General features: G+C 39.3%; 1 protein-coding gene across 5 annotated transcripts in view; it reads left to right on the top strand.

The window, feature by feature from the left end:
- MAPKAP1 (MAPK associated protein 1) overlaps positions 1 to 26,733 on the top strand; it is a 231,214-nt gene that overhangs the window by 54,909 nt on the left and 149,572 nt on the right. The gene's annotated exons all lie outside the window — the stretch shown is intronic.

Genomic DNA, 26,733 nt, shown 5'->3' with positions numbered 1-26,733 from the left:
ATGCCACGGGGCAACTAAGCCTGTGCACTCTAGAGCCCGTGCGCCACAACTAGAGAGCCCACGTGCTGCAACTATTGAGACTGCGCACTGCAACTATTGAGCCCACGCACCACAACTAGAGAGAAGCCCGTGCGCTGCAACGAAGAGCCTGCACGCCACAGCGAAAGATCCCGCATGCCACAACAAAGATCCCGTGTGCCGCAACTAAGACCTGATGCAGCCAAATAAATAAATAAATATTTTTTTTTTAAATTGGAAAAACTAAAACTGAGATGATAGAATTCAGGAAAGAACAACAAATATAACACTGCCATCAGAAAAGAAAAAACAACCATATGGTACTCATACAAACGTCTTAAACTATGGTATTAATGATCTTTTTCTGGATTAAGAAAAGCCATTAGCTACTTGTTTGATTTTTTTCTTCTTAATTATAGATTCAGAAAATTTTGAGTGGCTATTATGTGTAGAGCATAGTACAAGGGGCTAGGGAAAAGGAAAAAATAAGAATAAAATGAGACCTCTGTCCATAGGAACAACAAAGATAATAATATTGTCTCCTATTGACTGAATATTTACTATGTGCCAGGCAGCATTCTAGAAACTTTAAGAATATCATCTCTAAATCTACCAGTAACTCTAGGATATAGATAGTGTTGGCCACATGTTCATATTGGGTCTGGGAGGGATTAAGCAATTTGCTCAAGATCACACCCTGCTATATTGGTAAGGCCAGCTTTTAATCCAGTTTATCTGACTTTGGAGTTCATACTCTCTGTTTAAGAAGAGTCATATATATTACAAGAAATATTTTCCAAATGCATTTTATTTGCTTGTCAAATATAGTATATGTTAGTAGGAAATAAGAAGCTCTAGTTTTCCAAACATTTAGCATAAGAAAAAATAGTGTCAGCTCTTTCCAGCTTGGTTCTGGAGGAGTCCTTGATTCATGAGACGAGGATTCTGTTACTTACTATATCACTAGCTTTCTGTGTGAATTTGAATGCATCATCTCACATTTTTGGGCCGGTTAACCAGTCAGTAAATGAGAAGGATGACCAAGGTCAGACCCATCATTAGAATTAGATAATTTTAGGGTCAATGTGAGACATTTAGGAACATCTGTAGACCGTTAAGTATTTAGGTTCTTTTTACGAGAATACTATAGGCAAGGCAGATTTATTCATCAGGAATTTGTTGAATGTTTACCTTCACATTGGCAGAGTAAGAGATCCCTGGGGTGTGTTGATAAAATGATAGATAGTCCATACCTTCAAAGAACCAGCTCAGAGTCTCATGAGATGAACGGACCATTATGATTCAAGGACAGGAGGATTTGGAAGTGTAGTTGGCCCTCCGTATCTGCAGATGTGGAACCTGCAGATACAGAGGGCCAACTGTTCTAGGCATTTTATATATGGGACTTGAGCATCTTTGATTTTGGTGTCTGTGGAGGGTCCAGGAGCCAATCCCTTGTGGATACTGAGGGACAGTTGTATAGATGAAGGATCCAGGCCTAGACCAAAGTCTTGATGGAGAAGTTAGTAGAGTCTTAAGCCCAGTCTTGAAAGGTGAGGAGGTTCTGGTTGGAATCCATGATTTAGTTTTTCAGTGACTACCCACACACCTGCCCATGTGCAAATATGTATTCCCCAGAACGGAAGACAAGCCTCTTACTGCCCCCTTCATCGTATCCTTTTAGGTAGCTGTCTACCCTTCCTAGAAACCTAGAAATGCTGATTTAGGTCTTGACATATTAGAAACTGGAATATCTGCTGCCAGGTAAAATCCTTTCCCCTGGAAAATCCCTGTTTGTCCTCCTCAAGAGCCAACTCAGCATTGGCTTCCACACCGTTTCCTTGACCTCCCTGACAACAGCTCCCTTTTCTCTACTTCCACAATCCCTTGTTTATGAGTCTTCAGAGTACAGATCTTTCTCTTTCTGTGTCTCTTTCTCCCTCTTCTCTTTGTACAGAGTGCCCAGCATAGTGCTCAATAAGTATTGGGGTGGGGGGGAGATAAATCTGCATCCTGCCAGGTTATATTTGGTAATTCACATGACTCTAATGATAACAATAACATTAATAATAGCAACTTGCATATATTAAGAATTTACTATGTGCTAGTCACCATTCTGAGTGCTTTGCATGTAATGATTAATTTACTTCTCACAACAGCCCTGCAAAGAGTTATTACAGTAATCCCCAGTTTGAGAGGTGAGGAGACTGAGGCCCAGCAAAGTTAAATAATTTGCCTTAGGTTGCATAGCTGGGAGGTGGGGAATCAGCATGTGAGCCCAGGCAGTCCGGCTGCAGACAGCGTTCCTAATCTCTGCGTTATGCTTGCATGAGGTGTGAGGGCTCCCAAAGGTCTCCTACTTGTTATTGTGAGGTTAATTCTCAGCCAGATTTTGAGCGGCTCCATGTTTTCCCCAAGGGGTTGGCCGAAAAGGTAGGGATCATTCCTTTTGCCCTGAGGTTTTCATAAAGTCTTTTTGCCAGTGGAATATTTGTAGCTGAAGCCATTTAGGAGACAGTGAGGTGCTTAGGGATAGAGCGCTGCTGTTCTGCTGATGACACAATGGCTTATGTGCTTTGGTCTTAAAGGGTACAGGCTCTGTTTCCTCAAGCCCAAATGATTGAGGGAAATGAGTGAGAGTAAGCTGATTGCAGTTTAATCTTGGAAGGATCGAGGTAATTTGTACAGCCTGGTAAGTATTTAGACTTGACTAGGAGGAAGGGTGTTGCTTGTAGAAAAAGCAGAAAAATATTAAAGTGTATTTTGTGTGCAAAACAAAGGGTCTTTCTGTGAAATCAGTAACGTCTAGGTGATTATTTTCAAAGAAAGATTATTTCCAAAGTGAGATTTAAGCCATTTAAAGATGTGAATTGATGGGAGTACTTTTCTTCTTTTTCACCACTCTCTCCTCACAATGTGTCCCTAAGGTCATCCAGTGATTCCTTCTCAGTGTCTGTCAGATTTGACACTTCTCAGATTCACTCCTTTGTTCTAGGACCTTCTCGGATCCCGTTTATGTTACAGCAGCAGCTTCCAGGCTGGTCTCCCTGCCACCTGTGCCCTCTCCTTCTGTGTGTCGTGTATAACAGTGGCCAGATTAAATACCCCCACTGCCCTCCTGAGGTAGCAAAACTAAACTCCACTTGACAGAGCCCTTCAGCAGTGGCAGCCTTTCTCCCCACATACTTTCCAACTTAATTCTTACTGTTCAGTGAAGTTTGATCTTTATTTACCCATCACCTACCTTTCTGTTGTAGGTATGCTACTTTAATTAATACATCATTTCTCATTTTCAGCCCCAGGATAGCCCAGGGAGATAGAGATTTTTATTCTTGTTTTCTAGATGAGGAAACCAAGAGGCAGAGAGGAGAAAACCCTACAAAGGAACTTCCACGTGGTGCAAAATAATTATTAGTGGAACGAATGAATGAAAGCCAGTAATTAGGAAAGTTTGTGCCCTACTTGAACCTGGGTCAGCCTGATTGTAGATCGTCTGTCACCCTGCCTCCCAACAGAACCCCTTTTGCTGATTACCTGACAGTTTGGTAGTCTGACTGCAAATGATTTCTAATTTTTTCACACCTTTGCTCCAGTCATTTCTTCAACCCGGACTGCAGTTAGCCCATTGCCTCATTGTCTGCAGAAAACAGAACAAAATTCATTCTGGTTAGCGCTTTGATACTTAAACCACTTTTTTTTTTTTTTTTTGCGGTATGCGGGCCTCTCACTGTTGTGGCCTCTCCCGTTGTGGAGCACAGGCTCCGGACGCGCAGGCTCAGCGGCCATGGCTCACGGGCCCAGCCGCTCCGCGGCATGTGGGATCTTCCCGGACCGGGGCACGAACCTGTGTCCCCTGCATCGGCAGGCGGACTCTCAACCACTGCGCCACCAGGGAAGCCCTTGAACCACTTTTTATCTTGCCATTCCCTCTGCACTTTTGTATCATTTACATTATACTTAGAGACTGATTTGTGACGTTTCTAGTCAGATCGTGTGTGTATGTGTGCTTCACAGTGGGCTTTTTGGGCAGGGGTCTGGGTGTGTTGGGTTAAGTGTCAGACAGTCTTGGGTCCTGGCTTTGCCACTTAGTGTCTGTACAATTTTGGGTAAATAAGAGCTTAACTTCTCTTGGACCCCAGCGTCCTCTCCTTCCAGCCTTGCTGGTAGGAGTTGTGAGACTTATCAGAAGGCTCATGCATGAGAAAATGTTGCTGTAGTCACTGGCACATAATAAATGACCAACTCATATAGATTAATTTCTTCAATTAATTAGTGCTTTTCAGTGGTGGATAGTCTGGTAGCTAGACACACTAGTACACCCACACTATGTGCAGTATTTGGTTTAGACTTTTCTCTCTAGGGATGATGACCCTTCTGGCAGTGTTAGATGGACTTTTCCAGCTCACATGTTAGAGAATATGCAGTTATCTGGCAGATATTATAGTTATAGAGTTGTTAGGTGTACAGGAGTTTTGAATTATCTACTTTATTTCACTTGCCTTTGTTATATCTTTGATATATATACATTAACATTTTTTCTTACATACTTTTTTCAAACCAGTACTTCCCTTAGGTTAAGTGTTTGGTTTAGCTTTTTTCCTTCTTTCTATTCAGTTTTATTTTTGTTCCTGTCTGCACATCTCTTTCAAGATATGTTTTTCTGTTCTAGGCACAACACCTGTCATTGGAGAGGTATTTTCTGCCTTTGCTTGGTTCACAGTCGAGTTGATCTTGGAGCCAGTCTCCTCTCTTCTGTTGTTTGGGAGTAGTACCCTAGAGTTCCTGCCGACACACATCAGTGGAGGAGGAAGACCTGGGAATAAGGAATGTAGTCTCTGCCATGGAGCTGTCTGTCCTTTAGGGGAAGGCATCTCAGAGCAGCAGCTGTTCCCACCACACCAGCCATAGATGGTGCCTGGGGGTTGTATGTGTGCCAGACTGAACTGAGCTGCTCTACGTGGGCCATGTTTAAGCAGGTATAGACATGCCCCTTAGCAGTTTTATTTCATTTAATTTAGTGAAAACTTATTGAGTGTCTACTTTCTAGGCCCTCTGGATACATATATGAATAAATTCCTACCCCTGCTCTGAAGGAACTTGTATGTAGACTAATAGGTAAACAAACCACAGCAAGGAACATTAAGAAAGTTCTAAATTAAAGACAGCTTAAAAATCCAAGTTCCGTGTATCTCTTTTTGAGCAGTAGATGCTAACTTATCTTTAGCATAATTTAGTTTTAGTTTAGGTGTAATTTTGCATCATGCTTGTGCACCTACCTTGGTAATCGTTGAATTTTTCTTTTTATATAATAAATACTCCTTTTCAGTGACTAGCTTACATTCCTTTGGCAGATATTGCAGAGTTTACATACCTCTTCCTTTAAGGCTGCTTCATGAACGGTCTTGTGGAGAAGGCAAGGGTGGGAGTGTTTTAGCAAAGAGTAGAACAGTGTTCTTCTTGGTGAAGATGCAGTGAGTGATAGGAGTCATTTTGGCCTGAATATATAGTGGAAGGGAGTTGTTTTTTCTTTTTTTAATTTGAGCAGTAGCTGGGGAACATATAGAGAAAAAGATAGTTTGGGAAGTGGGGGGAACCCAGTGGTAGTTTATATCTAGGAGCTTTTATTTAGTTTGTGAAGTATTGGGAAACTTCCCCAATCATCTGAGGAGAGGTGCGTGCCACTACTGATGTATGGGGTGAGTGGGGCTATTCTAAGCTGCTGGCTCTTGGTGTAAATAGACATTCGAGAACATCTGATAATTCTGAGGGTAAAATTAGTAGGACTAGATGTCTGCCTGGCCCTCTGGGAACAGAAGGCTTCCTGGTGGAAAGGCTGGAATTGCTGAAGAATGGCATGCCTCTGATTAAATGGAAAAAGACTAAGGATTAGAGCTAAAGAGAAAGACTCCAACGTTAGACTGGTTAGCTTTGTCTGTGGACTAATTAGAGAGGGGATGACTTTTCCATCCAGTAGATGGTGATGGAGAAAAGCAGAGGACAGGCAGCACAAAATGTGTTTTCCTATCCCAGAGTTCTGCCCTTTTCTTGCTGGTAAGTCCTCATGAACTCTTTGAGCCTCAGTTTCCTCATGTGAAAGAAATGGGGATAATAACACCTACTGGATGTGGTTATTTTGAAGGTTAAATGGAGAACACCGGTGAAAGTGCTACAGACGCTGCCTCCCGTTACTCTAATAGGTTATTATGTTAAGCATCACGTGCTGCAGCTTTGACTTTCTGTCTCCCCTGTGGCCCTTCGTCAAGCGTTCTCAGGATTCTGTTCCAAGGAGAAATTTAAACCTTGCCTAGCTTCACCAGTACTCAGTTTGACCACAGAAAATGGGTTCGTGAGGCTGTGTAATGTTCATTTGCCAGTTAGAAAGGAAGTGAAACCATAGGTATTTCAGTGAGATTCTTTTCCCTCTTCCCCACTTTGTGAAAAGTATATTCATATGTTTTATAAGACTCCACTACAAGTCTAAGTTGGTGACAAGAATCACCATTATTGCTAAATTTATTATACTTTCACCTCTTTTCCCTGAGTGACTCATTGAATCCTGGAAATGCAACTGTGTTTTTGTTTAGGAGGAGGTGGTGGTGAGGGAGAACTTGGGAATGACTTTTAAGTAAGAGAACTTTGTATTATATTTATCTGTCTGGAGGCAATAAGTCTGTTTCAGCAGATTAAATACAGACTTCTTTATAAAGCCCTGTTTTCTCAAACCTCTTATCAGCAGCACTTGGCAGTAATCACACCTACGGAAACTTGTAATTTTCCTCAAGGAGGTGACACTGACAGAATTAAAAATGAAGGAACCCCCCTGAAAAGCAAGTTCATTACAAATTAACAGTGGTCTTAGCAAAGCAGTGGGCTAAGGCGTGTCAAATAGCGATATGGATAAAGAAACCCAGCATTTTAAACTGTCAGAGCTGGGAGCAGGGCTAGCCTGAGAACAAATTAATCACATATTGTCAAGGCAAAGTTGCATCAAATTAACACATCGGATTCCAGCATATTAATGTTAGAATGCTTTCACCTGATTATTACTGCAAACCATTGCCCCTCTTTGAATGCAAAGATATAATTAAATTGCTAAATAGAAAGTGCATATAATATCTCCACATGCATTTAGGATGCGTGAGCTGAAAAGTGCACATCCTGGGAAGTGACAGATTCTATTTGTAGGGGGAAAACTTTACTTTTTTTCCCTTTTATTTACTTGGGAGTACTAGAGTATGAAATTAGAAAAGTTAGTTATGTTATTCATATCCTATATGAGTTAGATGAAATACAGGTTTAATTTAACTGATTTGCTACACTGGCTATGAGTACATAATTACCTCTGCATTTTTCTGGAAGAGAAATGGAAAATATTGCACAATAGTCCTTTACAACAGAATCGCCCATTACACGTAATCCTAGTGGTGAATCTGTTATCAGAAGGTTCTTAGGAGAAACTAGACTGGCCATTTCTGACAACTGCCTTGTACATAGGAGTTACTTTCTGGCTCTGCTTGACCTAGTGTGTGTGTTTTACGATATTCAAAACAAGAATTCTGGCAGAAGGCCAACTCTAGTTGACCATTCTGATCAAGGAAGCAGCCAAGAAAGAAGAACTTGCTTTTTGTTAGTCCCTGCTTGTCCCAGGTTATACTCGGGCCAGGCCTTCTGGCTTGCTGTCTCTGCTACTCACATCCAGCCTTGCTGTGTCTGTTAGGCACACTTAGGCTTGGCTGTTCTCCCTCTGTCCTCTAGCAAGCTCTCATGATCCTCTGCGTTAAAATCTTCCTTAAAATTCGCCTACTTTCATGAAGCCTCCTTCAGCAACCCAGGCATTCACAGACATCTCTCTTCAGCTTTGGGATAGGGCAGGCTTGATTTACAAATCTCACTTAGGAACAGCTGTGGGGCTTGTAAACCCGGAAAAAGGAAGCAGTGATCACTAGGAGCCAGCGTGGGTTCACTCAGAACCAGGCAGGTCAAGATAACCTCATTTCTTTCTTCGGTAGTGTGATTATCTAGAGTACTGTGGTCATGGTGTTCTGAATTTCAGTAAAGCATCTGACTGTTGTAGCAGAATCTTGTACAGTATTCTTGTAGGCAAGCTGAAGAAACGTTGGCCAGTAACATTGTGGTCAGGTGGGCTTGCACCTGGCCTGAGCGACGAGGCACAGAGTGACTATAGACACGTGTTGATCTGGATAGCTATCTATTGTGGCAAGCTGCAGGACTCCGTGTGTTTAGGGGCTTGGTGAGAACATTGATGACAGGCTGATCACATTCATGGAAGGCAGAAACTGGGGGGAATAACAGGCATGTGCTGTAACAAAGTCAGGGACCGAAGTGGCCTTGACAAGACAATGGTACACTTGCGCTTAGGCCATAAAATGCAGTTGTTTGTATATGGGGGGCAGTGAAAGAGAAGGGCAACATATGGTTTAACCAAGACGTACATGGAAGAAAGTTGGTTGTAAGCCCAGTATGACTGAACACAGCCAGAGAGGTAGAAGAAAAACTCATTCGTTCATTCAGTCTGAAATATTTCTTGAGAGCCTATATGTGCCAGGAACTTTGCTAAATGCTGAGGATACAATGGCAAATGAAACAGAGGCCCCAAACTCATGGTGTATGTAATCTTGTAGAAGATTGAGACAATTACAATAAGATGTACCAAATGCTATGGGAGGAAAAGTTCAGTAGGCTGAGCTCCTTAAAGGAGGGGCACCTGGCTGGGACTTGGGATGGGTGGGTATTAGGGAAGACCCCTTAGATGAACCCTAAGCCAAACTTTGAAGGATGGGAGGGGGTTAGTTAGGTAAGAAGCTTCCAGGCAGGGGAAATGCAGGTATAAAAATCTGAGGTGAGAGAAATTCTGGTGGATTCTGGGAGAATGAAGGTAGTTGAGTGTGCCTGCAATGTAGAGGGTGGAAGAGGCAAGAGATGAGGCTTGATCAAGAAGGTTCTGACCTGATCCTGAGAGTCATATTTTGAGCAAGGGATTGACATCCTCAGGTCTGAATAAATCACTGTGCCTCCACTTAGCAAAAGTAGAGAGTTTAGTGTGCGGGAGTAGTGTGTGCCTATAAGACGGACTTTGGCGACTGTAAACAGCCTGTGTTCAGACATAGGCTGCCAGGAGGAGGTGGAGACTGGGAATGGGGTGTATGAGTTGGGATTTACAAAATCTGCCCGGAGAAGAGAAGACCCAGGAAGATCTGAGCATTGCCAGAATGTGGTAGAAATGTTCTCAGGCAGAGGAGGGCTCTACATGGCTCTGCCAGGCTGGGCACAGCAAAGGGAGTATTAACCATCTTTCCATGGTTAAGTGTTCATTGTTGCTGTTTGGGAGGCAGTGTAGTAAAATAGAAGGAGCCCTAACTCCCTAGACTTGCATTCTATAGTCTTGTACCTTACCTTTAGGTCTTTAATCCATTTTCAGTTAATTTTTGCGTGTGGTGTAAGGTAAGGGTCCAGCTTCATTCTTTGACATGTGGATATCCAGTTTTCCCAGCACCATTTGTTGAAGAGACATTCTTACCTTACGTGACTTATAGTGAAAGCACAGCTCACAAGTAGAAAGATAATGGTCAGGGTTTTATCCTTCATATTTATGTGACTTTCCCTGATAATCTACATAGTAAAGCCTCTTATTTGAAATACACTTTTTCTTATTGTGGTAATCATTTTGCAATATATATATATAGAGAGAGATAGATATAGATATATAGATCAAATCGTTATGTTGTACACCTTAAACTAATACTCTGTGTCGATTATATCTCAATAAAGCTTCGAGAAAAATACCTTTTCCCTCATCTCATCACTTGCGTCCATATTCTGTCATATCATGCTTCCCGTTCTTTGTATGTTCTGTTCTCTGTGCCTGGAATGTCTTCGTCAGTGAATTCCTGTTTATCTTTTAAGATTCAGCCCACATATGACCTCCCTTGACTCCCTCAAGTTCACTCCCAGAAGTTGCACTTATCACACTCCATTGTAATTATATGTTTACATATCCTTCGCACACACAAGAATGTAAGCTCTGTGTGGACAGGGACAATGTTCAGTTTGTCTTTATAACCCAACAACTAGCACAGATCCTGTCATCCAGTAGTCATTTAGTAAAATTAAATGAATGAACAGGCCACCTTTGTCATAGAGACTATAAAATGGTGAAGGGTAAGATGCCTCAGTTTTATATATAATGAGCTGAGCTTCTGTCTCCTCAATTCTAAAATTAGGAGATAGATAAGTTCTCTGAGGTCCCTTCTGGCTCCAACAATCTATGAAAATTGCATAGGGAATTCCTATCCAAGTACTCCCAGAGCTTCATTACCACAAATCTCACAAGATCTACCATCAAATGAGACCAAATCTTAACTTTTTTTGGTTGGGGGGCTGGGGGCCCTAAGGAATTTTGCCGTTCAAGGGTCAGGTGAAGTAAAGTGTGTTGGCTGAGCCTTTCCAGTGTGTTCTGGTTTCAGCAGTTCTGTCTTTCATTGCAGGCAAGGCATTCCCACCCTCTTTTGGCCTCACTGTTCTCATTTCTAAAATTGGGAAGATTGGACAGAGTCATCAATTTTTACTGATTCAGTATGTGTGTGTTTGAGGGGGTAATGAATGTATTTTGAAAAAGCATATTCAATATTCTAATATTATGTAAGGAAAATTTTAAAATAATTTTTATACGGTACTTACAAAGAAGTAAAGCCTCATTAAGATTTGACTGTTGGGGATATGCAGAAGATAGAATAAATTTTAATGGCCATGGTGAGGTGCACATCATCTTTGGGGGAGTGTGAGATTTTTATAGTTATCAGAAGGGGTCGTGGGTTAAAGATGGTCATGAAACAACACTGCATTAGTTTCTGTTCCTATTCTAATTTTCTATGATTCTGTAATGATGAAAATTTCACAGAAGGCTTTAGTGGGATGAGCCCTAGTTAATTCTGGTGTATGTATGAGTTGTACCTACAGGTTTTGTTTGCTTGTTTGTTTTTTAAAATTGAATCCTGACTCTGTTACTTACTAGCTATGTGACCATGGGCCAATCACTTAATCTCTCTGAGCCTTACTTTTTTCATTTGTAAAAGGGATATGATGGTTAACACCTTCTGTGTAAGATTATAGTGAGAATTAAATAATTAAAGCTCTTAGTGGATGGCACATCATAAATGTTCTGTTCATATTAGTTATTATTGTTAGAGATTTGGAGGTGAATATTAACCACACCTCTCCCTGATCTGACTTTGGTACCCTGAGAGTTCCAACGTAGAAATCAGAAAAATGGAATTTTAAATGTTCATTTTATTACTGGCAGATCTGCTTATGATTTGCAGCCCTAATACTTCCTCCACTGAGTGTAGACCAGCACTATCTGGTAGAAGTTTCTATGTTGATGGAAATGTTCTATATCTGTGCTGTCCAGTATGGTAGCCACCACTCACATGTGACTGTTAAGTACTTGAAATGTGACTAGTGTGACTGTGGAACTGAATTTTAAATTTTACTTAAATTAAATTTAAATGGCCACATGTGGTTAGTGGCTACTGTATTGGACAGTGCAGGTCTAGACATTGGGATGACTCACCCAAGGCAATATCTGATCTGCAGAGGAGACAGACTTTTCAGAATTGCTGTCTCATACCCTTTCCATGCCAGTAATGGAATTAGAGATATCTGGGCCCTCAGACCTGCTGCTAGAAAGCTGGCCAGGTCCCTGACCCCCAAAGTTTGAACACAGGAGCAACTGCTGAGCAGACACTGAGTGCCTGGAACGGCTAAGGCCATGTCAGTTAACTCACTCTTCCTGGGACAAAGAGAAGGAATCTGATTTTCCCCAATATTTCTAAAAGGGCAGAGAGACCTATTTTGTGGCTAAAGCTAAGAAGCCTGGAAACAGAAGGAATAGTTCCCCTTATACTAGTGACTGCATGTTGGACAGAGCATTTTCTTAATAAATTTTAAACTTTCAATGCGTAGTGATAAAGACTTGTTTATATTTTGCTTCCTTCTATACTTTAAATATGACCCTAGTTTTTTCCTTCTATACTTGTGTATTTTTTTTTTACCATGTAGTTGGATGATTCTAAGCGTAGCTTATTTTTAGACAGAATGAAGACAAATACTTAAAACTACAATTAGAATAACATGTTTTGTAAATCTCTGCCCTGAATTCAGTCTTATCTCATTTATATTGACCATGGCTTTTGGTAAGCTTATGGAAAGTCAGTTGCTTCTTTGTAGCTCTTTTTTCTTCTTCTTCATGTTCTTTTCATTGGGCTTAAGTATTGAAGGGAATCTTATCAGTATAGCTTGTTTCTATAGAAACAAGGGGAAAGGGGAAAGTTGATGCTTCTTTTGAAACTTCCCCAAAGGAACATCTTGCTTATAGCCTAGCAGCATGTGTAGTGATTGTGTAGTTTCAGGGTGTGGGGACATCCTGTTGTCCATGAGTAACTGAGTGAATTTGAAATGGCAGTATTTTGAAATCAGATCTTACATTTGGAGATTTGTCTTGAAGTCACCATCACATGTACAACACCCCACCTTTATTGAAATAAACATTGGTTATGCTTCTAAAGTTTTCCATTGATATCCTTTCTCATTAAGTATATTCAGCCTATTAAAGAGTGGTCTTAAAGACCCATGTATAATTATGGGATATGAGCAGTTATTTTAATTACCATGTAATTTATATCATGAGGATATAGCATATCTAAAGCAGCCTTCAATTAATTAGAAGAGGCTATTTAACCTACATGTATAAAAATTCCAATTAAAACATCTTTGCCAAACTTCTTGTCCAATTTTATTGTATTTTATATGGTTCAGTTGTTTGAAATATCCTTAAAAACAGTTATTGTCTTGGAATGGTAAAGCATTGATTAAGCATTTACTGTGTGTTAGGCATGTGCTAAGTATTTTATATATATTATTTCATTTAATCCTCACAACAGCCTGTGAGATAGGCGGTGTCACTGGTTTACAGATGTGAAAATTTCTCTGGACCTCAGTCCTCTATATTGGAGTTAATATTACCCACTTCAGTGTGTTATGAGGATTAAATGAGATAATACATGCCCACCTTGAAGCAGGTACTCAATAAATGATAGCAGCTATTCTTGTTATTTTTGATTTCATGTTTTAAACAGGTAATGCTTCTTATGATTCAAAATGTAAAAAGATATTATACAGTGAAAAGTCTTTCTCGTTCCTGTCTTCCATTCATCTAGTGCCTACCCATACCCATTTTGTTAGTTTGTTGTAGATCTTCCAGAGTGTACATATACAAATATGAATTTATATTCTTATTCTTTCACCTTTTACGCAAAATGTAACATACTACTAACACTGTTCCAGAGCTTCCTTTTTTTTACTTAACAGTATAACTTGGAAATCTGTCTGTATTAGTGCCCTGAGAATTTCTCATTCCTTCCTATTGCTGCATAGTATTCCATTGTTTGGAAATATTATAGTTTCTTTAGCCAGTTCCCTGTTGATGGAGACTTGAGTTGTTTCTAATATTTTGCTATTATAAACAATGCAGCAGTGAATAATCCTGTACATATGGCATTTAAAAGTGTGCAATTATATATGTAGGATAAATTCCAGGAAGCAGAATTGCTGGGTCAAAGGGAATAGGCATTTGTGATTTTTGTAAGTATTGCCAAATTGCCCTGCATAGGGATTGTGTCAATTACACTGCTACCAGCAATATGTGAGAGTGCCTGTTTCCTCACAGCTTCACCACAGAATTTATCAAATGTTTGGATTTTTGCCAGTCTAATAGGTGAAAAGTGAATCTGTGTCATTTTAATTTGCATTTCTCTTATGAGTGAGGTTGAGCTTTTCATTTGTTTAAGAACCTTGGCAGTTTTGTGAATTTCCCAGATGTATTGGATTCTTGATCTTTTTCTTATTTGCTAGGAGTTCTTTATATGTTAGGGAGATTAGTCCAGTTTATTGTGTATCTTTTGATTTTGTGGATTTTTTTGGGCTAGATATACTTTTTTTAATATAGTGTAATTTGTCATTTTTTCCCTTTAAGCTTCTGGATTTTGAATTCATTTGTTTGGGGAAGTATTTTTCATATTCTTGAATAATTCTTAAGTTTATTCCTAGATATTTGCAGTTATTGCTGTTGTAAATGGGGTCTTACTTTCTGTTACATTTTTATTATGTGTGCGAAACGTGCTGATTTCTGTGTTAATTTTGTATTCCTTTACATTACCAAATTCTCTGTTTGTGGTAATTTTTCGTTAGTTCTTATGGGATTTCCATGTATAAGAGTATTATTAATACAGAATAATATAATATAGTGATTTATTTTTACCTCTTTCATTTCCATTTTTGTATCTCTGACCACTTTCTCTTTTCTAGTGTTGTTATCTTTATCACTATTACCACTACCACAGTACTTGGCATTAAGCTAAAAGTTGGCATTAAGTAAATGTTAATTCTCTCTTTAAATTACAAGCCATAAATATCTAAAATGTAGCTAGCCAGTGATTATGTCAAGCAGAAAATATTAAGAAAAAATTTAATGAGTGAAAAAAGGGAGGGGGAGTTGAGAATGTCTTTGTAGTCTATGATCCTTTCCTGCAATGCTTGTAACAGCCTGTGTTAAATAGGGTGGGGTTTTTGTTTAGTTTTTGCCATTGTTGAAAAGATAATCATTTGAGATGTGTATTTTGAGTAACTATGGGTCTTTTCTCCCTTAGAAATCACTTGGCATTCCTTTTTCTTTCACTCTGGAGAAGAATTAGCACTTGACAATATACTATGAGATTATGTCTTTGTGTTCTACGAGTAATAACCGTGCATTTTATTAAATATAGACCAGCATTAGAATTAGCAACTGATGGACTTCCCTGGTGGTACAGTGGTTAAGAATCCACCTGCCAATTCAGGGGACACAGGTTTGAGCCCTGGTCCAGGAAGATCCCACGTGCCATGGAGCAACTAAGCTCTTGCGCCACAACTACTGATCCTGTGCTCTAGAGCCTGCGAGCCACAACTACTGAGCCCGCCTGCCACAACTACTGAAGCCTGTGCACCTAGAGCCCGTGCTCCGCAACAAGAGACGCCACCGCAATGAGAAGCCCGCATGCCACAATGAAGAGTAGCCCCTACTCACGGCAACTAGAGAAAGCCCATGCGCAGCAACGAAGACCCAACGCAGCCAAAAATAAAAATAAATAAATACACTAAAAAAAAAAAGAATTAGCAACTGAAATCAGTTTAAGGTTTTCCAGAGCTTCTTAGCAGGAATTTTTGATTTTTATTTTCCTGCTAACTAACTTCCTGTTTCTTGATTCATAGTAGTCCTATAATGAGTTGTCTCTAGCATTAAAACTTTTGCTTTAAGAGGGTTCTGTTTTTGTTTGTTTGTTTTTTGTTTTTGGTAAACTGTAGGGGACCAGAAGAATTTGAAGGAGGAAAGAGTATGAAGAAAAATTAAGAGTGTTCTAGGACATAACGCATTTCTCTTTTCTTCCCTCCATACCTCCCTCCGTGTGTCCTTAAAGGAACTTGTTGGTTGCTTGGGAATAACTGGGTTCTTTTCTTCTCCATATAAGCTGAAAAGATTGTGAGGCTCCTCATTCATCTGTGAAGTAGAGAAATGGATTCACTTGTAAATATGTCTTAAATTTTTAAAAATTAATTGAGTAGATACAGAAAAGTATTTTAAAGGTATAGGCAGGGTATAAAGTTGTACAATAATCACTCATGTACCACCCAGTTTGGGAGTAAGAACATTACTTTTACTTCTGAAGTCCCCTCTGTATCTTCCTTGCTTTCTTCCCACTCATAGAAGGTGTCTTTAATTCCCTTGCTTCTCCTTATAGCTTTATCCCATGTATTTGTATCCCTAAACAATATAGTTTTGAACTTTATATAAATGTATTTATATATACTTACATATATTTATATATAATTAAATATTATAAATGTTTATATTTATAATAAATACTTAATTACGTTTTAAGTATTCTTCAGTAACTTTTTTCTCTCAACATTATGTCCCTGAGATTCACCCATGTTGATACCTGTAGCTGTATAGTTAATTCATTGTACAGGTATACTGCAGTTTATCTGTTTGATCGTTGATGAACATTTGGGTTGTTTACAGTTCTTGCTATTACAAACAATACTGTTTATAAATATTTTACATGTGTAAGGATTACCCCAAAAGCAGAGGCTTAAAAACAGTTTTGACCATGAATCACATATAATAAGAGAGAATACATTTTAGATCCTGACCCAGTACACACATACATTAAGTACATGTGCACATATATACAATACATCGAAACAAAATTTTGTGAAAGAATACTGACCAGAACCAAGTGTAAATGCACTCTGATATATTTTATTCTAATCTATTCTATTTTATTAAAAAAAAAATGCTGGTCGAAAATGGCTAAATTGATTTCCCAACCCTCAGGACCATGGTTTGAAAATTCCTGTTGCAGAGTACATGCAGATGTGGAATTAAAGGGTCATAGCGTATGTGTGCATCTTCAACCTTAATAGATAATACTGAATTGTTTTCCAAAGTGGTTATTCCCATTTACACTCCCTCCAGCAGTATGTAAGTGTCCCATTTATCCCATCAGACTTAATTTTTTCATCTTGTAGATGTGAAATCATCTCGCTGTGATTTGAGTTTGTATTTCTCAGGTTATAATTGAGATTGACCATCTTGTGTGTGTATTGATTATTTATGTTTGCTGGTCTATGAAGTACTTTTTCAAATCTTTTGTCCATTTTTGTTTATCATGTCTTACTGATTTGAAGGAATTTTTAAAAATGTATTTTGGATAGTAATCATTTTAATGTATTTGGACACTAACCATTCTGTTGCAAATATGTTCTCCCGATTGTGGCTTGTCTTCATTATCTTTATGGTGTTTTCTGATGAGCAGAAATTCTTATTTTTAATATTGAATTTATAAGTCTTATACTTCATTATTTATACTTTATGTGTCTTGTTTAAGAAATCCTTCTCTACCCCAAGATCATAAAGATGTTTTCCTATGTTGTATTTAAAGTTTTCATATTTAAATAATCCATCTAGAATTCATTTTGTTTTTAAATGTGTGGTGTGAGGTAAAGGTCCATTTTCATTTTTTTTTTTCTGGATGGTTTATCAGCTGTCCTGGCATTATTTATTTATTTATTAAAATAAATTTTATTTTATTTATTTTTTAAAATAAATTTTATTTTATTTATTTTTTAAAATAAATTTTATTTTATTTATTTTTGGCTGCGTTAGGTCTTCGTTGCTGCACATGGGCTTTCTCTAGTTGCTGTGAGCGGGGGCTACTCTTCGTTGTGGTATGTGGGCTTCTCATTGTGGGGGCTTCTCATTGCGGGCGCTTCTCTTTTTGTAGAGCATGGGCTCTAGGCACGTGGACTTCAGTAGTTCTGGCACGTGGGCTCGGTAGTTGTGGCTCGAGGACTGTAGAGCACAGGCTCAGTAGTTGTGGTGCAAGAGCTTGGTTGCTCCGCGGCATGTGGGATCTTCCTGGACCAGGGCTCGAACCCGTGTCCCTTGCAGTGGCAGGTGGATTCTTAACCACTTCGCCACCAGGGCAGTCCCTTGGCATTATTTATTGAAGTGTCTCCTTTTCTTGCTGATCTGTGGTGCTAGCTCAGTGATACATCAGATTTCGTTATGTGTATGTTTCTCCACTCTCTCTTCTGTTCTCATGGTTTAGTTGTTTTTCTCCAGGTTAATATCACAGTTTTAATTATTTCAGACTTAAAACAATTTCTGATATCTGGTAAATCATGTCCCCTTAACCTCCTTTTTCTTGTTCATGAATGCCTTGTGTATTTTGACCTCTTTATTGCGCCAGCATGTAAATTTTGAAACTGCATGTCAGGTTTTTCAGAAATTCCTATTGAGATTTTGATTAAAATTGGACTAAGTTTGTAGATCAGTTTGGGAGAGCTGACGTCTTTAACATTTTGAACATGATATATCTCTCCATTTATTTAAGTGATATAAAATGTCTTTCATCAAATTTTGTAATTTCTCCATAGAAGTCTTATATGTCTTTTGTTAGACTGAATCACACATACTTAATATATTTTGATTCTATTCTCAATATCTTTTAAATCAGTGTCTCCCTGTTTGTTCCTAGTGTTCAGAAATAGCAGTTGATTCTTCTACATCAATTTAATTTCAACAACCCTATTAAACTCTTATTAATCATATTTTGTACCTTTTTTTTGTAGTCTGGAGTCAGTCACTTGCAAATAATAATAGTTTTGGTTTGTTTGTTTTTTTGGCTGCGTTGAGTGGCTTGCGGGATCTTAGTTCCTGATCAGGGATTGAACCCAGGCCCCAGCAGTGGAGATGCCGAGTCCCTACCACTGGATTGCCAGGGAATTCCCAGTTTTATTATTTTCTTTCCAATCCTTGTACTTTTATTTCTTTTTCGTGCCTTACTGAACTGGCTAAGACCTCTAATACCATGCTGAAAAGAGATAGTCTTGTTCCTGATATTAAAGGGAATACGTTCATTGTTTCACCATTAAGAATGATGTTTGTTATTTTATAGATGGCTTATGTTGGATTAAGAAAGGTCCCTGTTATTTCTTAGTTTGCTAAGATTATTATTTTTTAATCATGAGTGAATGTTGAATGTACTGAGTGCTTTTTCTATATTTATATAGACTACTATATATTTTTCTCCTTTAATTTCTTAATCTGATTAATTACAGTAATTTTCTTTGTTTAACTGACTTTGCATTTGAGAAGATAAATTTAACTTTGTTCATCAACTATCTTAGTTTTTATATATTGCTACATTGGTTGGTTAGTTTTTTTTTTCCTATGGATTTTGCATCTTTGTTTACACTGGCCTGTAATATTCCTACCTTATACTCTCAGGTTTTTTTTTTTTAAAGACAACCCAGTTAATTAATTAATTAATTAATTAATTTTGGCTCTGTTGGGTCTTCGTTGCTGCGCGAGGGCTTTCTCTAGTTGTGGCGAGCGGGGGCTACTCTGTTGCTGTGCGTGCTCTCATTGCGGTGGCTTCTCTTGTTGTGGAGCACGGGCTCTAGGTGTGTGGGCTTCAGTGGTTGTGCCACGTGGGCTCAGTATTTGTGGCTCTCGGGCTCTACAGCGCAGGCTCAGTAGTGGTGGTGCACGGGCTTAGTTGCTCCGTGGCATGTGGGATCTTCCCAGACCAGGGCTCGAACCTGTGTCCCCTGCATTGGCAGGCGGATTCTTAACCACTGAGCCACCAGGGAAGTCCCTACGCTCAGGTTTTGATGTGGAGGCTTTCTAGCCTCATAAAGTGCTTTAAGAATTGTTCTTTTTCAGTACCATTGAATAGTATGGTTAATATTAGCACTCTCTATATTTTGAATGTTTGGTAGAACTTGCTAATAAAACTAGTTGTCACCGGCTGGGTTTCCCTGGGAAGCAGACTCTGAAATGGAGATTAGCATGCAGGAAATTTGTCAGAGAGTGCTTTCTGGATCATCGTCTGCTGGGGGAAGGGAAGGAAACAGGATTGGGTAGAAGGAATTGGACAGTAGGGCTTATACCATGGAGCACATTCTGAAGCTAGGATGGCCCTTTAGAGTTGTCCCAAGTTGGGATAAGGGGGCCAGGCCTTAATATTCTTGCAGTGACCGTGCAGTCTGTCCTTTGTACTGCTTATGTTTACTTGATTCATATAAGTAAATATGCATTTACTGGGACCACTCCTTCATCTCTATGGTGGGCTTCTGGTTTGGGGGGAAGCTTATACAAGGAAGGTTCATAGAATAAACTACACTCCCCATTTCTGCAACTGGTCTTGAGGCCAAAACTGATACTCATCTCCCTCTTCAAGTATCCATTCTAGTCCCTTAAGTCTCAGTTAGCATCTCTGCTGGTCTAGGTGGCTTTTATGGTATGATGACCCAGACACTTATCCCAGAGGCTCCAAGCCCTGGTTACCTTTCAAAGGCTGTGGCTGCTTCATTTGTCCATTTACCATCAAAACTGGGCAAAAGAGTAATAAAATATGTCCAAATGGATTTACTGACCAGACATGTTCCTTCCTGCCTGCATTGTGTAATAGCAGCCCTATCTTGTCCTGATGAGAGTCCAAGTACTCCTGTCAGGGTAGTGATTTTTCTTCTTGCCTGATGTCCCTTGGCATGAGGAACCTGACCAGCAGACATAGTTTAACATTTAGTGGGACTTCTGCTGTGTCTCTTGGTAGAAGTGTTTTCCATTTGGAAGCCAGGTTCTCTAAATCCACAGAGCCCCAAATTCTAGGGATGGGAAGCATAAATTCCCCAAGTGGGTCACTGGGAGTAAGATGAGTGGGGCCACTCTTGCTTCCTCTCCTTGGTTCCTAGAACCATGTATCTTACCTACTGGGACATAATGCCATATAATGGTTGTTGATATTATTTTCTATATGTATTGCATCCTAAAGATGGCATCCCAGCCTCACAGGGTGTCATCTCTGAGCTAGTGTCTTATCTGCACCTTCAACAGGTTGTTCAGTCACTATTAGACTGAAAGCTTTTGGGTAGTATGGTGTGTAGTATGACCAGACAATCCCATGGTTATATGCAAGTACTGATTCTCCTTTGCTATAAAGTGGGTTCCTCGATCTGGTGCAGTGTTATGTGGGCTGCCATTTTGGTGGATCAAACACTCTGAGATAACAGTGCTAGCTGAGGCATTACTGGCAGGAAAGCCAAATCCATATTTGAACATGTGTTGATCTCTGCCAAAACCACTTTCAGAGTGGAAGCGGTCTAGTACATTCAACTTGCCACAAATGGCTGGTTGGTCTCCTTAAGGGATGGTGACCTATTGGGGGCTCAGCATTGTTCTGTGTTGCTGTCAGATTGGATATTTGATAGTGGGCAGTAGCAAAATCAGCCCTGGTGAGCGAGAGATCATGCTTTTGGGTCCATGATAGCCTCAGTCTGCTATCATGGCTAACTGTTCATGTGTCCATTGTGCCAGCACTGGGAGACCAGTAACAAAGACTGCCTGAAGGTAGAGGAAGTTTGTGTTGGGAGTCCCTAAGAGAGTGATTCACTAGGAGGACTCACAGGACTCAGCATGTAGTTCTCATGTCTTGTTAATTACAGTGAAAGGATACAAAGCACAATCAACAAAGGGAAAGGCATATTGGGCAAAGTGTAGAGAAACTGGATACATAATTCTAAGAGTCCTCTTCCAGTGGCATCATACTGGATGTGCTTAATCCTCCCAAAACAAGGTGTGTCAATATAGGTAACATTGTCTGCTAGGGAGGCTTATTAGAAACTCAGTGTCCAGGGTTTCTACAGGAAGCTGTTCACATGGGCACCCTCTGCCTAGCATGTATCAAATTCCAGAGTCCTAGAAGGAAGGCAGGTGTTCAGGGTAAACCACGTTTGCACAGTTTAGGCACACTTGAGCTGCTCTTATCAGTTAGGGTAGTGAGCACTCTCCTGAGGTCCAAGTTCCCACGGGTCTACATATTTTAACCTCCTGACACATCTCCTTCCACACAAAGGAGAGGAGCAAATGCATTGTCCAAACTTTGGCTATTGAGAACACTTCCTATCACTGTCGTCTTTTAAGGCCACTCCTGAGTGGGGCTGTATTGCAGCCATGGTCCATTTTCAGCTTCAACAACGGTCCATTTTCAGCTTCCCCAGCAGTTCTTGAAATGTTGGTATATAGCCCTTTCTCTGTATATGATTGCCTGACTAAATGGCCATTGGTCCCTTTGGGGGAATCATTAAAATGTTTAGTTGCTGTGGGGGTACAGGTCCTTCTTCCTTTAGCTTTATCTCGTAATCTCACATTTTTTGATATGTTTGCCTCTAGATATTTCTAATTTGTATTACTTCTTATCTGATACATGAATTATTTATGAATGTTTCTAAATTTCCAAACCTAGAAGGTTTTTCTAATTTTTCTTTTTGATTATTGACTCTAACTTAATTGTTTTGTGGTTAAAGAAGATGGCCTGATGATACCAATTACTTGAAATTTGTTTAGCATGATTTTATGCCCACTAATGTAAGTCACTTTTCACAAATATTACCTCTGAACCTAGAAAGACTGCTGGAACAACTTCTGCTGTTGGGTGCAGAATTCTGAATATATCCATTAGGTCAAGCCTGTTAACTGTGTTAAAACCTGTATCTTTTTGTCTGCCTGATATCAATTAGACAAAGATATGTTAGAATCTTCCCCTATGTTGATAAATTGTTTATTTTCTCATGTAGTTCTGATAAATTTTCCTTTATATATTTTGAGGTTATGTTTCTGGGTTCATACAATTTCAGAATTGTTATTTCTTCTGGTGAATTGAACCATTTGTCATTTGTGACTATATCTCTAGTGAACTCTTCGCCCCCCCCCCCTTTTTTTTTTTTGCGGTACGCGGGCCTCTCACTGTTGTGGCCTCTCCCGTTGCGGAGCACAGGCTCCGGACGCGCAGGCTCAGCAGCCATGGCTCACGGGCCCAGCTGCTCCGCGGCATGCGGGATCTTCCCGGACCGGGGCATGAACCTGCGTCCCCTGCATCTGCAGGCGGACCCTCAACCACTGCGCCACCAGGGAAGCCCCCTTTTTTTTTAAAAATTAATTATTTGTTTATTTATTTTAGGCTGGGTTTATTTATTTTAGGCTGGGTTCAGTCTTCATTGAGGTGCGCAGGCTTCTCATTGTGGTGGCTTCTCTTGTTGAGGAGCACAGGCTCTAGATGCGCAGGCTTCAGTAGTTGTGGCTCGTGGGTTCCAGAGCACAGGCTCAGTAGTAGCAGCACATGGACTTAGTTGCTCCACGGCATGTGGGATATTCCTAGACTAGGGCTCGAACCCGTGTCCCCTGAGTTGGCAGGCAGATTCTTAACCACTGCGCCACCAGGGAAGTCCCCCCCCCCCTTTTTTTTTTTTAATATAGCTATACTAACTCTGGTTGGTTAGTATTTGCCTAGTATATATGCAGTTTCATTATGTTTTGAGATATAGATTTTCCCCCCCCTGTGTTTCCTCTTTGGATTTCACTGGGCTTTCTGAGTCTGTGGAGTAGTGTCTTTCATCAGTTCTGGAAATCTCTTAGCCACTCTCTTTTCAGACATTGCCTCTGTACCATTTATTTTTCCTTCCTCTTCTAAAATTCTGGGTAAACTTGTTAGAATGTTACTTTGTCCTCTGTATCTCTTACCCTCTTTTCTATTTTCTTCCTCTGTGTCTCTTTGAGTTGCATTCTAGGTAATTTCTTCAACTCTATCTTCCAATTCATATGTTTTCTCTTCAGCTGTGGAACCAATACATTTGCAATTTTAGTCATTGTATTTTTCGTTTCTAGAAGTCCCATCTTGATCTTCTAAAGATCTGTTTGGGAATTTTTAAAACTTTTATTGTGAAACATTTAATAATAATTTCCTTAGTTCCTTAGTTCATCCTTATACCTACCACTTATGTTCATTGTTAACATTTTTCTATATTTACTTTATGTTTTATTTAGCCATTTCAAAAGTGCCATTCACTCTTAAATACTTTACCTTGCATCTTCTAAGGATAGTGGCATTCTCTTACTCAGTTACAATATCAGGTCACATCTTGAATAATATTTTACAGTCTCTTGTTCCTACCCACACTTAAAAAAATTTTTTTTATTGGAGTATAGCTGATTTACAATGTTGTGTTAGTTTCAGGTGTACAGCAAAGTGAATCAGTTATACATACACATATAGCCACTCTTTTTTTTCTTTTCTTTCTTTTTTTTAGATTCTATTCCCAGATACAGAATATCCTACCCAAACTTTTAATACTTTAAAATTTTTCTTTAAACATTTATTTTATATTCTGTTTCTGATCATTCTGTTAACTCTAGTCTTTGTGGGTCTTTTATATAATGCATTCTATGTTTTATGATTTGGGGCTGTAACTCATTTCTTGCAACTTTTTTTGTTGGAATTATTTGAGACATGTCGGTTCCTCCTGAGAGGATTTGTTTGCTTCTGCCTGGTACCTGGGAGTACTGTCAGCCCGGATCGACTTTAAATTTTTGGTTGAGTCTTTCTGGTCCATCAGGTAATGTGAATTTGGTATGAAAATCTTATATGAATATGAATGTTGGATTGTGGTTATAAAGTCTCAGAAAAAAACAAAAATTTTTTTGGATAGGCATTTTTCCTCATCAGGTGGGGAGGCCTTAATTCTAATTTACTCCCACGTGTAGGTCTTTTGGGTTCCAGCTTTATTATAGATTATGAATGGGCTATCCTGTGTATCCAGCTGACCAAAAAAGTAGATACTTAATATCACCTTGCTTGGCAAATACCATCATTAAGGCAAAAATTGTGTTCTGTTTCCCTTTCTGGGTTTCCCTTTTCATTTAAATTTTGAGCCTTTGTGAATTCCTTAAACACTTGCCAGCCTATAGGGTAAAATAGATGTTTTTATATTATATATATTTTTTATATTTATCAAAATCTTTAGTTGTTTTCTTTTAGATGGTTGGTCAGGGTACATACTTTGATATGTGGCTGAAATAGAAGTCCTTTAATAAAAATTTTTTAATGTGTTATATTAAATGCTGTGGAAAAATACATATTACAGAAGGAAGAGAAAGATGAGACAACTTATATATAAATATATCATGGTTCTTGATTTCATGAAAATGTTGATTCAAAATATAATACAAGGCTCCCCTCCCCCCCAGAAAAAAAAGCTTTAAAATATATTGGTTTGAGAGGGAATTATAGCAGGTAAAGATGGTGATCTTTTGAGTCAGTCAGACCTGGCTTTCCACCTGAGTTCTCTCACTAGCTGTGTGACCTTTAACAATTTCTTTAACTTCCTAGGAATTTATTTATCTGCAAAATGGAGTGATGGCAGTTTTGAAGATCAAGAGAGATACATAGAGGGCTCAACCTAGTGCCTGAGTAAATGTTAGCTCTTTTTAATTTTTGTTATTGTCTTTCCAGAAGTGTTCACCGTGCTAATACAGAGTGTTAAATGTGAAACATCTCACATTACCCATGTAATAGTGTAAAATGGAATATGGGTATGTGGGAGAGACAGCCATAAAGGGAAAAACAAGAAAGGTACTACAAGGTTAGAAGATGAGGAAGAAAGCAGTAAACTTGGCAGGTGACCAAAGCCAAGGAAACCCTCTGGCTTCCCTCAGTTTTCCAAGAGCAGGATTTCTTAAGGATGTTCTCTATTCTGGCTTTTTTTTTTTAGGGTTCTGTTCAGTTAGTTGTACATCCCTACACCTTTGGGTCACAGGGAGCTCTTAACTTCCTGTGGACCAGTGGAGTTGCCTAGGGTACTTCAGGAGAAGGAAGCTTGTTAGGGATCTCAAGGGTAGTTAGGGATTTTCAGTCTCACCAGTTCAGCAAGTAACCATTTGGTATCCCCAGAGTTCTGCAAGTACCTTATTAGAAAAGAAATACAGTTGCATTCTTCTGAATAGAAAAATTTATAATCAACACAAATACAGAAATATATATACCATGCAGCATCAACATATAGTAGATAGTAGCTTTTAGATTTCTTTCCTCTTCCCCTCGGTATGACTCAATCTAATTCTTGTGTAACTTTTTCATTGGGCCCCACTGTGGAACATCAGAAATAAGAGGGAATTGTGTAGCCCACTTCCATCTAACCTTTTGCTCTATATTTTTGCATGCCCAAAGACAAGAAAGGTGTGTCTTATTCATTCATTGTCTATATATTTCTCTTGGTACTACTGTTGTCACTTTGGTTTTTTAGTAAAGGAAATTGGCTTATTTGAAACGTTTGTCTTAATCCTCTATGGAAATATCAGTTTACGGGAAGGTTAAGGCAGCTCCTTTAGGTTCCTCTCAGTCTCTGCTGCAATTGTCTGAAAGGAAACCCCAGGGAAACCCCTGAGCACAGGCGTTGGAAGAGCAGTGGCTGCACAGAAGACAACACTTCAGATGCTTTATCAGGTACTGTCTGGAGAGCAGAAATAATGGTTTGAAGGTGGAAATGCTGATGTCTCCACTTTCCCAACTTAGCACAAACATCTTCTTCATCTTTGGTGGGTTTTGGTGCCACAGAGGCCGCTCCAAGGAGCCTTAAATGCAAGTGTGATTGTTTTTACAGTCCTGGCTTTGAAAGCATGGTGTTTGGGGATTTTCTTGACTTGAAGGGAATGGATTCATAGCATCCACTGTCAGTGCCATTTCCCTTTCTGTGATGACTTGTTCACTGTTTACATGAAAGGATTCAGGAAGTATGAGAGGTATACATAAATAGGTAAATGAACAAACAAATAAATAAAAAGCTTTGCTGCCTTTGTCACACAGCAAAATGGCTTGACTATAACATAATGGGAACACAGCAGCTATTTGATTACAACTTCAGGATTTTTCCTTGAAACTTCCAAGCATGTCTGATTTTTTTTTTTTTTTTTCTATCTTAAGTAACACTATGACATGGGAGAAGAAGTATCCTAGAATGCCATGGTTGCAAGGGACTTTTGAATGCATCGTCATCCCAGTCACTGTAGGTGCTGGTGTGAAATACTCTCACTACTGGTGCTTGCTTGCCCACTGGCATGTCCATCCTTTGGAAGGCCCAGAAAATGATTTGTAAATTATTTGCTTCTTGCCCAGTACGGTGTTTGTTTGTTTTTTAACCAGCCTAACCATTTTTAAGTGCGCAGTTCAGTGGTATTAAATACCTTCGTAATGTTATATAATC

The sequence above is a fragment of the Monodon monoceros genome, unplaced genomic scaffold, assembly GCF_005190385.1.
Source record: "Monodon monoceros isolate NGI ecotype Baffin Bay Population unplaced genomic scaffold, NGI_Narwhal_1 Super_Scaffold_5, whole genome shotgun sequence".
Taxonomy (NCBI): domain Eukaryota; kingdom Metazoa; phylum Chordata; class Mammalia; order Artiodactyla; family Monodontidae; genus Monodon; species Monodon monoceros.
This window is presented reverse-complemented; position numbering and strand designations above follow the sequence as displayed.